The sequence below is a fragment of the Triticum urartu genome, chromosome 6A, assembly GCF_056163025.1.
Source record: "Triticum urartu cultivar PI428250 chromosome 6A, HENAU_Tu73, whole genome shotgun sequence".
In the NCBI taxonomy this organism is placed as follows: domain Eukaryota; kingdom Viridiplantae; phylum Streptophyta; class Magnoliopsida; order Poales; family Poaceae; genus Triticum; species Triticum urartu.
The window spans coordinates 556,526,412-556,543,125 of record NC_141878.1 but is presented as its reverse complement, the minus strand read 5'-3'; positions in this window follow the sequence as shown (position 1 = coordinate 556,543,125).

Sequence of the window (16,714 nt, the reverse complement as noted above, 5' to 3'; positions counted from 1 at the left end):
TTATCGAGGACTATGGTGGCAGGGGGCGCCGCACACGGCTAAGAATATGATCACGTGGATCAACTTGTGTTCCTCTGGGGTGCCCCTGCCTCCGTATATAAAGGCTCAAGGGGGGGTGTGTGGCCGTCCTAGGAGAGGCGCGCCAGGAGGAGTCCTACTCCCTCCGGGAGTAGGACTCCCCCCCCAATCCTAGTTGGAATAGGATTCGCGAGGTGGAAAAGAGAGAGAGAGAAGGAGGGGGGCGCCGGCCCCCTCTCTCCTTGTCCTATTCGGACTAGGGGGGAGGGGCGCGCGGCCCAGCCCTGGCCGCCTCTCCTCTTCTTCCACTAAGGCCCATATAGCTCCCGGGGGGTTCCGGTAACCTCCCGGTACTCCGGTAAAATCCCGATTTCACCCGGAACACTTCCGATATCCAAACATAGGCTTCCAATATATCAATCTTTATGTTTCGACCATTTCGAGACTCCTCGTAAAGTCCGTGATCACATCCGGGACTCCGAACAACCTTCGGTACATCAAAACGTATAAACTCATAATATAACTGTCATCGAAACCTTAAGCGTGCGGACCCTACGGGTTCGAGAACAATGTAGACATGACCGAGACATGTCTCTGGTCAATAACCAATAGAGGGACCTGGATGCCCATATTGGCTCCTACATATTCTACGAAGATCTTTATCGGTCAGACCGCATAACAACATACGTTGTTCCCTTTGTCATCGGTATGTTACTTGCCCGAGATTCGATCGTCGGTATCTCAATACCTAGTTCAATCTCGTTACTGGCAAGTCTCTTTACTCATTTCGTAATACATCATCTCGCAACTAACTCATTAGTTGCAATGCTTGCAAGGCTTATGTGATGTGTATTACCGAGAGGGCCCAGAGATACCTCTCCGACAATCGGAGTGACAAATCCTAATCTCGAAATACGCCAACCCAACATGTACCTTTGGAGACACCTGTAGAGCACCTTTATAATCACCCATTTACGTTGTGACGTTTGGTAGCACACAAAGTGTTCCTCCGGCAAACGGGAGTTGCATAATCTCATAGTCATAGGAACATGTATAAGTCATGAAGAAAGCAATAGCAACATACTAAACGATCGGGTGCTAAGCTAATGGAATGGGTCATGTCAATCAGATCATTCACCTAATGATGTGATCTCGTTAATCAAATAAAAACTCCTTGTTCATGGTTAGGAAACATAACCATCTTTGATTAACGAGCTAGTCAAGTAGAGGCATACTAGTGATACTCTGTTTGTCTATGTATTCACACATGTATTATGTTTCTGGTTAATACAATTCTAGCATGAATAATAAACATTTATCATGATATAAGGAAATAAATAATAACTTTATTATTGCCTCTAGGGCATATTTCCTTCAGTCTCCCACTTGCACTAGAGTCAATAATCTAGATTACACGGTAATGATTCTAACACCCATGGAGCCTTGGTGCTGATCATGTTTTGCTCGTGGAAGAGGCTTAGTCAACGGGTCTGCAACATTCAGATCCGTATGTATCTTGCAAATCTCTGTGTCTCCCACCTGGACTAGATCCCGGATGGAATTGAAGCGTTTCTTGATGTGCTTGGTTCTCTTGTGAAATCTGGATTCCTTTGCCAAGGCAATTGCACCAGTATTGTCACAGAAGATTTTCATTGGACCTGATGCACTAGGTATGACACCTAGATCGGATATGAACTCCTTCATCCAGACTCCTTCGTTTGCTGCTTCCAAAGCAGCTATGTACTCCGCTTCACATGTAGATCCCGCCACGACGCTCTGTTTAGAACTGCACCAACTGACAGCTCCACCGTTTAATGTAAACACGTATCCGGTTTGCGATTTAGAATCGTCCGGATCAGTGTCAAAGCTTGCATCAACGTAACCGTCTACAATGAGCTCTTTGTCACCTCCATATACGAGAAACATATCCTTAGTCCTTTTCAGGTATTTCAGGATGTTCTTGACCGCTGTCCAGTGATCCACTCCTGGATTACTTTGGTACCTCCCTGCTAGACTTATAGCAAGGCACACATCAGGTTTGGTACACAGCATTGCATACATGATAGAGCCTATGGCTGAAGCATAGGGAACATCTTTCATTTTCTCTCTATCTTCTGCAGTGGTCGGGCATTGAGTCTGACTCAACTTCACACCTTGTAACACAGGCAAGAACCCTTTCTTTGCTTGATCCATTTTGAACTTCTTCAAAATCTTGTCAAGGTATGTGCTTTGTGAAAGTCCAATTAAGCGTCTTGATCTATCTCTATAGATCTTTATGCCTAATATGTAAGCAGCTTCACCGAGGTCTTTCATTGAAAAACTCTTATTCAAGTATCCCTTTATGTTATCCAGAAATTCTATATCATTTCCAATCAGTAATATGTCATCCACATATAATATCAGAAATGCTACAGAGCTCCCACTCACTTTCTTGTAAATACAGGCTTCTCCGAAAGTCTGTATAAAACCAAATGCTTTGATCACACTATCAAAGCATTTATTCCAACTCCGAGAGGCTTGCACCAGTCCATAAATGGATCGCTGGAGCTTGCACACTTTGTTAGCTCCCTTTGGATCGACAAAACCTTCCAGTTGCATCATATACAACTCTTCTTCCAGAAATCCATTCAGGAATGCAGTTTTGACATCCATCTGCCAAATTTCATAATCATAAAATGCGGCAATTGCTAACATGATTCGGATAGACTTAAGCATCGCTACGAGTGAGAAGGTCTCATCGTAGTCAACCCCTTGAACTTGTCGAAAACCTTTTGCGACAAGTCGAGCTTTGTAGACAGTAATATTACCGTCAGCGTCAGTCTTCTTCTTGAAGATCCATTTATTCTCAATTGCTTGCCGATCATCGGGCAAGTCAACCAAAGTCCATACTTTGTTCTCATACATGGATCCCATCTCAGATTTCATGGCTTCAAGCCATTTTGCGGAATCTGGGCTCACCATCGCTTCTTCATAGTTCGTAGGTTCATCATGATCTAGCAGCATGATTTCCAGAACAGGATTACCGTACCACTCTGGCGCGGATCTCACTCTGGTTGATCTACGAGGTTCAGTAGTATCTTGTCCTGAAGTTTCATGATCATTATCATTAGCTTCCTCACTAATTGGTGTAGGTGTCACAGAAACAGTTTTCTGTGATGTACTACTTTCCAATAAGGGAGCAGGTACAGTTACCTCATCAAGTTCTACTTTCCTCCCACTCAAATCTTTCGAGAGAAACTCCTTCTCTAGAAAGTTTCCGAATTTAGCAACAAAAGTCTTGCCTTCGGATCTGTGATAGAAGGTGTATCCAATAGTTTCCTTTGGATATCCAATGAAGACACATTTCTCCGATTTGGGTTCGAGCTTATCAGGTTGAAGCTTTTTCACATAAGCATCGCAGCCCCAAACTTTCAGAAACGACAACTTTGATTTCTTGCCAAACCATAGTTCATAAGGCGTCGTCTCAACGGATTTTGATGATGCCCTATTTAACGTGAATGCGGCCGTCTCTAAAGCATAACCCTAAAACGATAGCGGTAAATCAATAAGAGACATCATAGATCGCACCATATCTAGTAAAGTACGATTACGACGTTCGGACACACCATTACGCTGTGGTGTTCCGGGTGGCGTGAGTTGCGAAACTATTCCGCATTGTTTCAAATGTACACCAAACTCGTAACTCAAATATTCTCCTCCATGATCAGATCGTAGAAACTTTATTTTCTTGTTACGATGATTTTCAACTTCACTCTGAAATTCTTTGAACTTTTCAAATGTTTCAGACTTATGTTTCATTAAGTAGATATACCCATATCTGCTTAAGTCATCTGTGAAGGTGAGAAAATAACGATATCCGCCACGAGCCTCAATATTCATTGGACCACATACATCTGTATGTATGATTTCCAACAAATCTGTTGCTCTCTCCATAGTACCGGAGAACGGTGTTTTAGTCATCTTGCCCATGAGGCACGGTTCGCAAGTACCAAGTGATTCATAATCAAGTGGTTCCAAAATTCCATCAGTATGGAGTTTCTTCATGCGCTTTACACCGATATGACCTAAACGGCAGTGCCACAAATAAGTTGCACCATCATTATCAACTCTGCATCTTTTGGCTTCAACATTATGAATATGTGTGTCACTACTATCAAGATTCAATAAGAATAGACCACTCTTCAAGGGTGCATGACCATAAAAGATATTACTCATATAAATAGAACAACCATTATTCTCTGATTTAAATGAATAACCGTCTCGCATTAAACAAGATCCAGATATAATTTTCATGCTCAACGCTGGCACCAAATAACAATTATTTAGGTCTAATACTATCCTGAAGGTAGATGTAGAGGTAGTGTGCCGACCGTGATCACATCGACTTTGGAACCGTTTCCCACGCGCATCGTCACCTCGTCCTTAGCCAATCTTCGCTTAATCCGTAGTCCCTGTTTGAAGTTGCAAATATTAGCAACAGAACCAGTATCAAATACCCAGGTGCTACTGCGAGCATTAGTAAGGTACACATCAATAACATGTATATCACATATACCTTTGTTCACCTTGCCATCCTTCTTATCCGCCAAATACTTGGGGCAGTTCCGCTTCCAGTGACCAGTCTGCTTGCAGTAGAAGCACTCAGTTTCAGGCTTAGGTCCAGACTTGGGTTTCTTCTCTTGAGCAGCAACTTGCTTGCTGTTCTTCTTGAAGTTCCCCTTCTTCTTCCCTTTGCCCTTTTTCTTGAAACTAGTGGTCTTGTTGACCATCAACACTTGATGCTCCTTTTTGATTTCTACCTCCGCAGCTTTCAGCATTGCGAAGAGCTCGGGAATAGTCTTATTCATCCCTTGCATATTATAGTTCATCACGAAGCTCTTGTAGCTTGGTGGCAGTGATTGGAGAATTCTGTCAATGACGCAATCATTTGGAAGATTAACTCCCATCTGAATCAAGTGATTATTATACCCAGACATTTTGAGTATATGCTCACTGACAGAACTCTTCTCGTCCATCTTGCAGCTATAGAACTTATTGGAGACTTCATATCTCTCAATCAGGGCATTTGCTTGAAATATTAACTTCAACTCCTGGAACATCTCATATGCTCCATGATGTTCAAAACGTTGTTGAAGTCCCGATTCTAAGCCGTAAAACATGGCACACTGAACTATCGAGTAGTCATCAGCTTTGCTCTGCCAGACGTTCATAACATCTGGTGTTGCTCCAGCAGCAGGCCTGGCACCCAGCGGTGCTTCCAGGACGTAATTCTTCTGTGCAGCAATGAGGATAATCCTCAAGTTACGGACCCAGTCCGTGTAATTGCTACCATCATCTTTCAACTTTGCTTTCTCAAGAAACGCATTAAAATTCAACGGAACAACAGCACGGGCCATCTATCTACAATCAAACATACATAAGCAAGATACTATTAGGTACTAAGTTCATGATAAATTTAAGTTCAATTAATCAAATTACTTAAAGAACTCCCACTTAGATAGACATCCCTCTAATCCTCTAAGTGATCACGTGATCCAAATCAACTAAACCATGTCCGATCATCACGTGAGATGGAGTAGTTTCATTGGTGAACATCACTATGTTGATCATATCTACTATATGATTCACGCTCGACCTTTCGGTCTCCGTATTCCGAGGCCATATCTGCATATGCTTGGCTCGTCAAGTATAACCTGAGTATTCCGCGTGTGCAACTGTTTTTCACCCGTTGTATTTGAACGTAGAGCCTATCACACCCGATCATCACGTGGTGTCTCAGCACGAAGAACTTTCGCAACGGTGCATACTCAGGGAGAAAACTTCTTGATAATTTTAGTGAGAGATCATCTTATAATGCTACCGTCAATCAAAGCAAGATAAGATGCATAAAAGATAAACATCACATGCAATCAATATAAGTGATATGATATGGCCATCATCATCTTGTGCCTGTGATCTCCATCTCCGAAGCACCGTCATGATCACCATCGTCACCGGCGCGACACCTTGATCTCCATCGTAGCATCGTTGTCGTCTTGCCAATCTTATGCTTCCACGACTATCGCTACCGCTTAGTGATAAAGTAAAGCATTACAACGCGATTGCATTGCATACAATAAAGCGACAACCATATGGCTCCTGCCAGTTGCCGATAACTCGGTTACAAAACATGATCATCTCATACAATAAAATTCAGCATCATGTTTTGACCATATTACATCACAACATGCCCTGCAAAAACAAGTTAGACGTCCTCTACTTTGTTGTTGCAAGTTTTACGTGGCTGCTACGGGCTTAAGCAAGAACCAATCTTACCTACGCATCAAAACCACAACGATAGTTTGTCAAGTTGGTGCTGTTTTAACCTTCGCAAGGACCGGGCGTAGCTACACTTGGTTCAACTAAAGTTGGAGAAACTGTCACCCGCAAGCCACCTATGTGCAAAGCACGTCAGGAGAACCAGTCTCGCGTAAGCGTACGCGTAATGTCGGTCCGGACCGCTTCGTCCAATAATACCGCCGAACCAAAGTACGACATGCTGGTAAGCAGTATGACTTATATCGCCCACAACTCACTTGTGTTCTACTCGTGCATATAACATCAACACATAAAACCTAGGCTCGGATGCCACTGTTGGGGAACGTAGTAATTTCAAAAAATTTCCTACGCACACGCAAGATCATGGTGATGCATAGCATCGAGAGGGGAGAGTGAGATCTACGTACCCTTGTAGATCGACAACGGAAGCGTTTGGTTGATGTAGTCGTACGTCTCCACGGCCCGACCGATCAAGCACCGAAACTACGGCACCTCCGAGTTCTAGCACACGTTCAGCTCGATGACGATCCCCGGACTCTGATCCAGCAAAGTGTCGGGGAAGAGTTCCGTCAACACGACGGCGTGGTGACGATCTTGATGTACTACTGTCGCAGGGCTTCGCCTAAGCACCGCTACAATATTATCAAGGACTATGGTGGCAGGGGGCGCCGCACACGGCTAAGAATATGATCACGTGGATCAACTTGTGTTCCTCTGGGGTGCCCCTGCCTCCGTATATAAAGGCTCAAGGGGGGGGTGCGGCCGGCCTAGGAGAGGCGCGCCAGGAGGAGTCCTACTCCCTCCGGGAGTAGGACTCCCCCCCCCCAATCCTAGTTGGAATAGGATTCGCGAGGTGGAAAAGAGAGAGAGAGAAGGAGGGGGGCGCCGGCCCCCTCTCTCCTTGTCCTATTCGGACTAGGGGGGAGGGGCGCGCGGCCCAGCCCTGGCCGCCTCTCCTCTTCTTCCACTAAGGCCCATATAGCTCCCGGGGGGTTCCGGTAACCTCCCGGTACTCCGGTAAAATCCCGATTTCACCCGGAACACTTCCGATATCCAAACATAGGCTTCCAATATATCAATCTTTATGTCTCGACCATTTCGAGACTCCTCGTCAAGTCCGTGATCACATCCGGGACTCCGAACAACCTTCGGTACATCAAAACGTATAAACTCATAATATAACTGTCATCGAAACCTTAAGCGTGCGGACCCTACGGGTTCGAGAACAATGTATACATGACCGAGACATGTCTCCGGGCAATAACCAATAGCGGGACCTGGATGCCCATATTGGCTCCTACATATTCTAAGAAGATCTTTATCGGTCAGACCGCATAACAACATACGTTGTTCCCTTTGTCATCGGTATGTTACTTGCCCGAGATTTGATCATCGGTATCCAATACCTAGTTCAATCTCGTTACCGGCAAGTCTCTTTACTCGTTCCGTAATACATCATCCCGCAACTAACTCATTAGTTGCAATGCTTGCAAGGCTTAAGTGATGTGCATTACCGAGAGGGTCCAGAGATACCTCTCCGACATTCGGAGTGAAAAATCCTAATCTTGAAATACGCTAACCCAACATGTACCTTTGGAGACACCTGTAGAGCTCCTTTATAATCACCCAGTTACGTTGTGACGTTTGGTAGCACACAAAGTGTTCCTCCGGCACACGGGAGTTACATAATCTCATAGTCATAGGAACATGTATAAGTCATGAAGAAAGCAATAGCAACATACTAAACGATCGGGTGCTAAGCTAATGGAATGGGTCATGTCAATCAGATCATTCAACCAATGATGTGATCCAGTTAATCAAATAACAACTCTTTGTCCATGGTTAGGAAACATAACCATCTTTGATTAACGAGCTAGTCAAGTAGAGGCATACTAGTGACACTCTGTTTGTCTATGTATTCACACATGTATTATGTTTCCAGTTAATACAATTCTAGCATGAATAATAAACTTTTATCATGATATAAGGAAATAAATAATAACTTTATTATTGCCTCTAGGGCATATTTCCTTCATGACTCGTGGCATGAAGACGATGACATCTATGTCGAAGGTGACGGTGATGAAGACGAAGGCAATGATGTTGATATTAGTGGCGAGCCACTGTTCATCGACGAGCTCACCCAAAGAGCGGAAGCACAAAAGAAGCGGAAGAGCATTCACACGGGTTCATATACACAAGACGAGGACAAGTTGATTTGCCAAGCATGGATGGAGATTAGCCAAGATCCGAGGACCGGCGCGCAACAAAATGGCATTGTTTTTTTGGACGAGAGTCCACAAAACATTCCATGAAAGGAAGATGTTTGAGCCCTACCAAATTACAAGCAACGGTGGCATCGGCTCGATTCAAAAAAGATGGTTGTTCATCCAACAAGAGTGCAACAAGTATTGCACTGCATTTGAGAGCGTTAAAGCACGGCCCGTGAGTGGTCTCGGCGTTGGGGACATGGTATGCTCTTCTCTTTCTAGCCCTTTCCTTGCTACGGCCATGAGATTTCGGCCGTGTATATGTTTGCATGTCCACTTGTTGTTGATCATGTGGTGTAGGCATTTCAATCTTTGGAGGCATTCAAGGCCCGGCACAATGACAAGCCATTCACTCTTACGCATTGTTGGACGATCATCAACAATTGCCCTAAGTTCAAGGATCAATACCGTGAACTTCAAAGGAAGAGAGGCAAGAAGACGGCCAAGTTCGCCGGAGGTGGGGATGGCGAGGCGTTGAAGAGGCCGTGGGGCAAGACCAACTCCAAGGTGGACGACATACGTGACGCCTCATCCAGGGCCTTGCATGGCATGATGTCACAAAAGGATGTGAGGGACGAGAAGAAGCGGCAAAGTAAGGACGAGCAAATGAAGCAATACCTAGACCTCCAAAGACAGAAGCTTGAGATGGAGGAGGCGGCCAAGAAGAGGAAGATAGACATGGAGGAGGCGGCCCGGCAAAGGCAGCTCGACATGGAAGAGGCCGCCCGACAAAGGCAGCTCGACATCGAGGCCGACAACGTCAAGGCCAGGCAGAGGCAGCTCGACATCGAGGCCACCAATGCCGCCACCAAAGTGAAGGAGGTGGCCCTTGCGATCATGAGCGTGGACTTGTCGAAGATGAGCGACAAGACGAGGGCCTGGTTTGAGGCCAGGCAGAAGAAGATGCTCGAGCCGAAGGCCTGAACTAGGTCGTCCGATCGGCGTGGCCGTTCTTTTTGGAGGCTGGCATGGGTGCCGCCCGCCCGCTGGGCCGCTGGCAGTGTGCCGGCGAGAAAACATTCATTTTGGAGACCGGCTGTGTTGCCGGCGAGGACAACTATTCATTTTGGAGGCTGGCTGTGTTGCCGGCCGCTGGCCGATGCCGGCGATGGACGTGTAGGCCGCTGGCTTTGTTGCCGGCGTGATGAACTGGGATCGTGAACTAGGGCTTGGCATTTGAAACGTTTCTTTTTTTAAATAGACGCGGACAGGATAGGGCAAAAGGATGCGGCCGCGCGCTGGGCGCACGGCCACCGCATCCCAGGACACGCCCGGACACGACCCCAAATCCCTACCTAAAGGGACAGAAACCGGACAAAACGGACGTCCGTTTGGGATCGCGCGGTGGAATTAGCCTAATATGCTTCAACTACGGCATTTTGTATTTTCCTTTTAAATTTATATGGAACATCGGAAACCCAGCCATGGCGGCAGTGGCGTAGTACTTCACCTAACTCCCCAACGCCATGTCTCAGCAGAACAAGGCGGATGGATCCGTGATCCACATGTTGATAAAAGGAGAGACAAAAAATAAGAGGAATGTTGCCACTTGTCATGACAGAGATGTGACATTTCTCATCTTTTGTCCTTATGAAAACATGTGTATGAACGGTCTTAATTTGTATTTCATCCATTCCACACGTGATGGTGATATACATGGGCTTTCTTAAATAGACTTAATTTTTAGACACGGCCTTCTCACTGTCGGGCGGCACCATCCTGCTGCTGAGTGTGGTCGTGGTGGTGTGCGTCATCAGCACCGCAATAATAATCGGTGATTCAGAATCAAAATCGTATCAAAACAGAAGATAGTGTCTTAGACAAGAAATGTCTATGACGTGATTATTTTTCACCCGTTGCAACGTATGGACATATTTACTAGTAATAGATAAAATTGGGTTTCTGGTCCGGGCATGTTTATATACTAGTAATAGATAAAGGGATTGTGCTAACGACCAGTCGACTGGTCGTTAGCAGCAGATCCGCACGATCTATTCCTGTACGATCCACTTCTCCCGATACGAACGACATGCAGCCAAGCGTATACGCCAGACGAACAATTTTTGAGCCCGCGTGACTCTCCTGTGCTAATTAGCTCCAATTAATTTAATTAAGTATGCATGTATGTGAGACAAAAATGGTGATGTCAGCAAAGATTCCAACAAAATTTAAAATTCAAAATGTTTTGTAGCTTGAACCGTTGCTCCGATCAAAAAACCGTTTTCACATAAAAGATTCGTCGCGGCAAGACCTTCGAAACTAGATCCCACGTTGATATGTTCCGACGATTTTTTTTCGAGAAAACAGTTACCACGCATCTGCTATGCAAGTTACCATGTCAGTTGTGCATAAGTTATCATGTTATTTTTTAGATAGCTTACCAGGCTTGCTGCCTGGTAGTTATCATGTTGTTTACAAAGGAATTACAGGGACATAAAAATAGTTTCTCAAACCTTCGCTTCACATGCACATGCCTGAATGCATTAGGGGGAAATGGATGTCATCTTAGATGCTTCCCTATTTTCAAACTTTAAAAGGTTTCTATAGCGTGAACTGTCTGTCCGATCAAAAAAATCATTTTCACGCAGTAAAAACCATCGCGATGAGATCTACTCCCTCCGTTCCAAATTACTCGTCGAAGAAATGGATGTATCTAGAACTAAAATATATCTAGATACATCCATACATGCGACAAGTAATTCGGAACGGAGGGAGTAGTAAACTAGATCACGTGTTGATATGTTCTGACGATTTTTTCCGTGCAAATAGTTACTAGGCATGGGCTAAGTAAGCTATCGGCTCTGATGTATGTATATTATCATGCTCTTTATACGTGAGTTACCATGGTACATTGTCAACTTGTTTTTTGGGGACAAAAATTACCGTGTTGCTTGTGCGTGTGTTATCATGCACACAGTCCGTATATTACCACGTTATTTACACATAAGTTGTCAAAGTATGTTTTCGAACAACTTCCTCCCCCTCCCCCTTCCTCCGGTTCAAATTTACAATGGTGTTTTGTACGCGAGTTATCAAGTTTACAACGTGTATATTATATTGTGCTATTTACATATGGAGGTTATCGGGAGGGGCCTATATTTTCAAACAACTTCCTCCCATCCCCCACCCTCAGGTCAAAATTACTGTGGTGTTTGCGCATGAGTTATCATGTATACGATGCTTATAGTACCACGCTATTTACAACCCTCAGTTCAAAGTTACCATGGTGTTTATGCCTGAGTTATCAGCTCTGTTGTGCGTATGTTACCACCTATTTATACAGAATTTACCGTGGGTATGTGTTTTGCCCCGGTCTAAAGTTACCATGGTGTTTGTGCATAAATCAAGTGTGCAATTCGTATATTACCATACTATTTACGTTGAAATTACCAAGGCATTCTTTCAACAACTATCCCCCCCTCCGGGTTAAGAAGTTACCATGATATTTATACCTGAGTTATCAGGTCTACTATGCATATACTCCCTCCGTTTCTTTTTACTCCGCATATAAGATTTGGTCAAAGTCAAACTACACCAAGTTTGATCAAATTTATTTTAAAAAATATGAATATCTACAATATTAAAACTATATAATATGAAAGTACGTTTCATGGTGTATGTGATAATATTAATTTCATATTGTGAATGTTTATATTTTTTAATATAAAGTTAGTCAAACTTTACAAAGCTTGACTTTGACCAAACCTTATATGCGGACTAAAAAGAAACGGAGGGAGTATTACCATTCTATTTCCAAAGAAATTATCAGGGGTGTGGTTTCAACAACAATTTTTTCTCTGGGCCTAGGTTACCACGTGTCTATGTGTAATTTACCATGTCCGCATTGTGTATATTATCATGCTATTTAGGCAGAAGTACCATGTTGTTAATACTCGTGGGTTATCAGGTCAATGGTGTGTATAGGTTATCAGATTCACCTTCATTTTCCCCGGGTTTACGATCATTTTGAAAAAAATACCTTACTAGAAAAAATTACCACGGTTTTTACATAGGTTATCAGGTTTACGATGTGCATATTACTTTGTTATTAATACATGAGTTATCACCTCTGTGATTCGTAAAGTTGCCATGCTATCATAGGGCCTACAGATCAAAAACTAGCTACTAATTATGCATGCAAGTTTAGGCATTAACTCCTTCAATGGTCAGGTGATCGTTAATTTTGCATGTAGTTTATTGTCGATGATTTATTCTTCTGGCTCCTCAAATCACGCATTGATATGCTTTTACATGCACCCCCATATCAATTCACCTACTCACGTGCATGTGTGCATGCAATAACTCCAAAGAAAAATCGAACGAGTTAAAATAAGAGGGCTTAAAAATTCTGGAGAATGAAAGTAGATAAAAAAGCTAACCTGCTCCTAGGCATGTGAAAGAGCCAGACGAGATGGTTGGCTGCCTGTGCTGTAGCTAGTGGGTCGACGAACAATCGGCAGGAAATTAGCTTTGTCGATAGATAAAATTGGGTTTCTGGTCGTACGTCGTCTCTAGCGATTTTGCAACAACGTCCTTGTGTTTTTTAGTATTCAACCCACAGTCCTGTTTTACATGGATAAATGAGAAAACTTTTCATTCTTTTACAAAATGGACCCTATAATTTGTAGTATTCAACCCACGGTGCAGAACGGTGGTGGGACTAGAGCTTGCATGGTCGGATCCATGCGTAGCATGGGCGAGGGAGGCAGATCCAGAGGCGGGGTTGCCGGTGATGACAAGCAAGGCCGGAGCGCGGCTTGCCGGGCAGTCGCGGCTCCTGGGCAGAAAGAAGTCAGGGAGGTGAGGGAGAGAACAAGGGAGAAAGGAGGGGCGGGGCGGCGACAGGAGGTCGAACGAGGCGGGGGCGCGGTGCAGAGTGCAGCCGCGGCGGTTGTGGCCACGGGCATCATGGGGACGGAGGCGAGCGGCTCGGCCATGGAATTTTATACATCGAAGGCCTTGCTGCATCAAGTCAACATGCAAAGGATGGGACAGAACAAATAAATTAATCCCGCAAGTGAAAAGAGGGATTCAAGGAACAAATAAACTCTCCAATAATAGGAGATTACAAACCGAATCATCGGATGCTTCCATCAAAAATCCCAATTTACAATTGAGTCAGGTGGCAAAACTTGCTAATACAAAATAAAGGGGAGGACGGGCGCCAGCGGCCGACAAACTCGGAGGCGGCGACGACGCGAGGACATCCGGTTGTGGTAGCGGCCGCGAGGCTCCCTGCATGCTCCCTGCCAAGGAAAAGAAAGAACTTAGACACTACAAGAAATATGTCAACTTATGACCACCACTATTGGTCACTGAATGGTCACAAATTTCCATTTATGACCTTTTTGTGACCAAAAACATAAGGTCAAAAGCTGGGCGTCGTAAACTGACTATGGCGACCTTTCTTCTGGAATGGTCGCAAATGTTTATGACCAAAATATGTCCACTGTGGCGTTTTGGTCACTAGCAACCTCTCCAGGCCACGTAGGCATCCAGCGTGGCAAACTGATGTGGCACAAGATTCAGCCTGGTCCAATTCAGTTTTCTACATGGGCCTAGCCCAACAATTCGGCCTATTTGTGTTTTTTTCTCATATTAATTTTGGCTAGGTAGATGGGCCAAGCCCAACAATTAAGCCTTCTCATTTTTGGGCCGTGGCCTTTTCTGCTAGAAAGTTTTAGTTTTTTGTAATATAAAAAAGGTCCACTAGTCAAATGGGTCCCAGATGTCAGGTTCAGGTATGTGGGTCCCAGCTAGCAAGTTCATATTCTTCATATTTCAATTTAACAGTAAATAAATAACCAGTATTTAAATTGGCACAAACAAAACACACACATAATACTCCAAATATTATCAGCCAGATTCAGTACAGAGCTCCTATTGTACAAATAACATATACTTTACAAGCTCTAACATATACAAGCTCTACACGTGATACATTTACAAGCTCTATACATCTACAAGCTCTACAAGCTCTACAAGCTGCCCTGGTGTTAACCCTGTAGCTCTACAAGTGTCTTCAATCTTCTTCAACATGGAGCTCCTTCGGTAGCGAGCACAAACTGGGCACCTGCATCATCACAGGAAGGCAATTTTAGATCATAAAAACGAATGTTCCAAGCACAGTTTAGAGAAAAGAACCAAGTAAATTTGCCCTCAATCATACAAACAAAGTTTAGAGAAAACCAAACATGAACAAGCACTTATTATGCAGTTTTTAAAGTTTTTTATACATTTATTTTCTATTAGCAAAACTGAATATGCTACTTCCTGATTCTTGGTTGCATAGTCCAGCTAGCTACACCAGTTTGCTCTCATGCAAAAATTAGAAAGAAAAAAAGAACAACAAATAAATCAACACCGACTTCTCTAACACGTACAGCAACTTGCTGATATAACTTTCTCCTAATTGCATTCTCATATATATGACGGAGCCAACATGTGATGTTACTATTCGGTTAAGATTTGGGCCTTCCAACTTTACTGGTCATACATACATATACAGAATTGAGCATGAATCATTGGTCTTAGTTGTATTCCAATATGTACTCAACATATTCCAATAAGACAGAAATGCACACACATGGATTCACAATTAGACTATGCCTCTCTCTCACTCATTTGCAAGAAACGTTCTCTCCCTCTCTCTACTGATGACCATCAACACAATTCTGTAGGGTTGTAAACTGATTTTTGAGAGAATAGACAGTCAATTTGTGTGCTGATTGGACCTAGTTTTAAAGAAACAAAAAGGATTGGCAGCATAGGGAGAGGGAGATGGACGTGCTACCTATTGTTGCAGTGGTGCGTCGTGGTGGCCTACTTGAGCTCCTCCTCCTAATGCTGCTCACTAACCTGCAGGACAAACAAGGCCATAGGTGAGCTACAGCAAAGGCATTTCCTGATGATTTATTGAGTTCATGGCCACCTACAGAAATATTAGAGGGGCATGATAAGGAGTTGTAAAATACGAAGAGCCGCCTAGACCTATACCGAATAGTAATGCATATATTCAGGAATGTGAAGTTCAACAATTGTTCGAAAAAACAAGGAAAAATACTTCTTGATGTTTCAAGTGCAGCAGAATATATGCAAGTCCCAAGCATCCAGATGACTACTGTAGTCGATTGATAGCAGTATATGTATACAAAAACAAACACTGCTTGACAATTTAGGTAATTAAACATTAAAGAACTCATTACATATGCTTTTCTTCATCCAGCATGATAACATGTTACTGCCATGCTATTGTGATTAAAACAGTAAGATTTCATCAAGCCTATGTCAAGCATAACAGGAACATATTATAAAATACAGAATAGTAGTGCAGTGCCTTCAAGTGTTGAATGACTCATGGTACAGTAATAATCACAATAAACTATCAGTACATGTGTGGCTAGTTGCAAGGTGTCTACCATCAGACACATCATCATCACACATCATCATCACAGTAGGAGTAATCTAGTGTAGACAAATACCATGAGAGGATTGTTCACTTAATGGTAAATTGAGGGATTCAGTGCTAAGTCAAACGAAACCAAACCACGCAATTGCGAGCACCAGCCAAGCAATTCAACGAAGCAACGAGCAAGGTACTCTGGAACACTGGGAGGAGCGGTGGACGACAAAACCAATGGCGCATGCATGGCTCTCTGGGGCGCAGAGCCAGCAGTTGCGTCCCTTCTGGGGTCCATGGCGCTATGTCAATTGTTGTTGCGGTTCATATCATTGACGCTTCATTTCTGTTTGCAAGCAGCGCCGTCAGCGGGCAGGAGGGGAAACGTGAGCCTGACCTGAAGTAAACAGGCATACGAATGTATGTCAGATGCAGCCAAAAAACAAACAAGATGATTAATCATTGGCAACGAACAGTTGAAACTACACAAGCCTTCCATTTCCTTGTATGGCATGTTTGTTTAGGTTCCATACAGACATAGAAAGCATATATCAATCAAACTATACAAGTAGTAAAAATAAGAGCGTGTGCAAGCAAGCAAGCAAGCAAGAGATAATGTTCTGCTGAAAAAATAGAGTATTGGCAAAGAATAGAGCATACAAGCTACACAAGTCTGTATACACTAGATTAGGAAATGAATGAAGAGGGG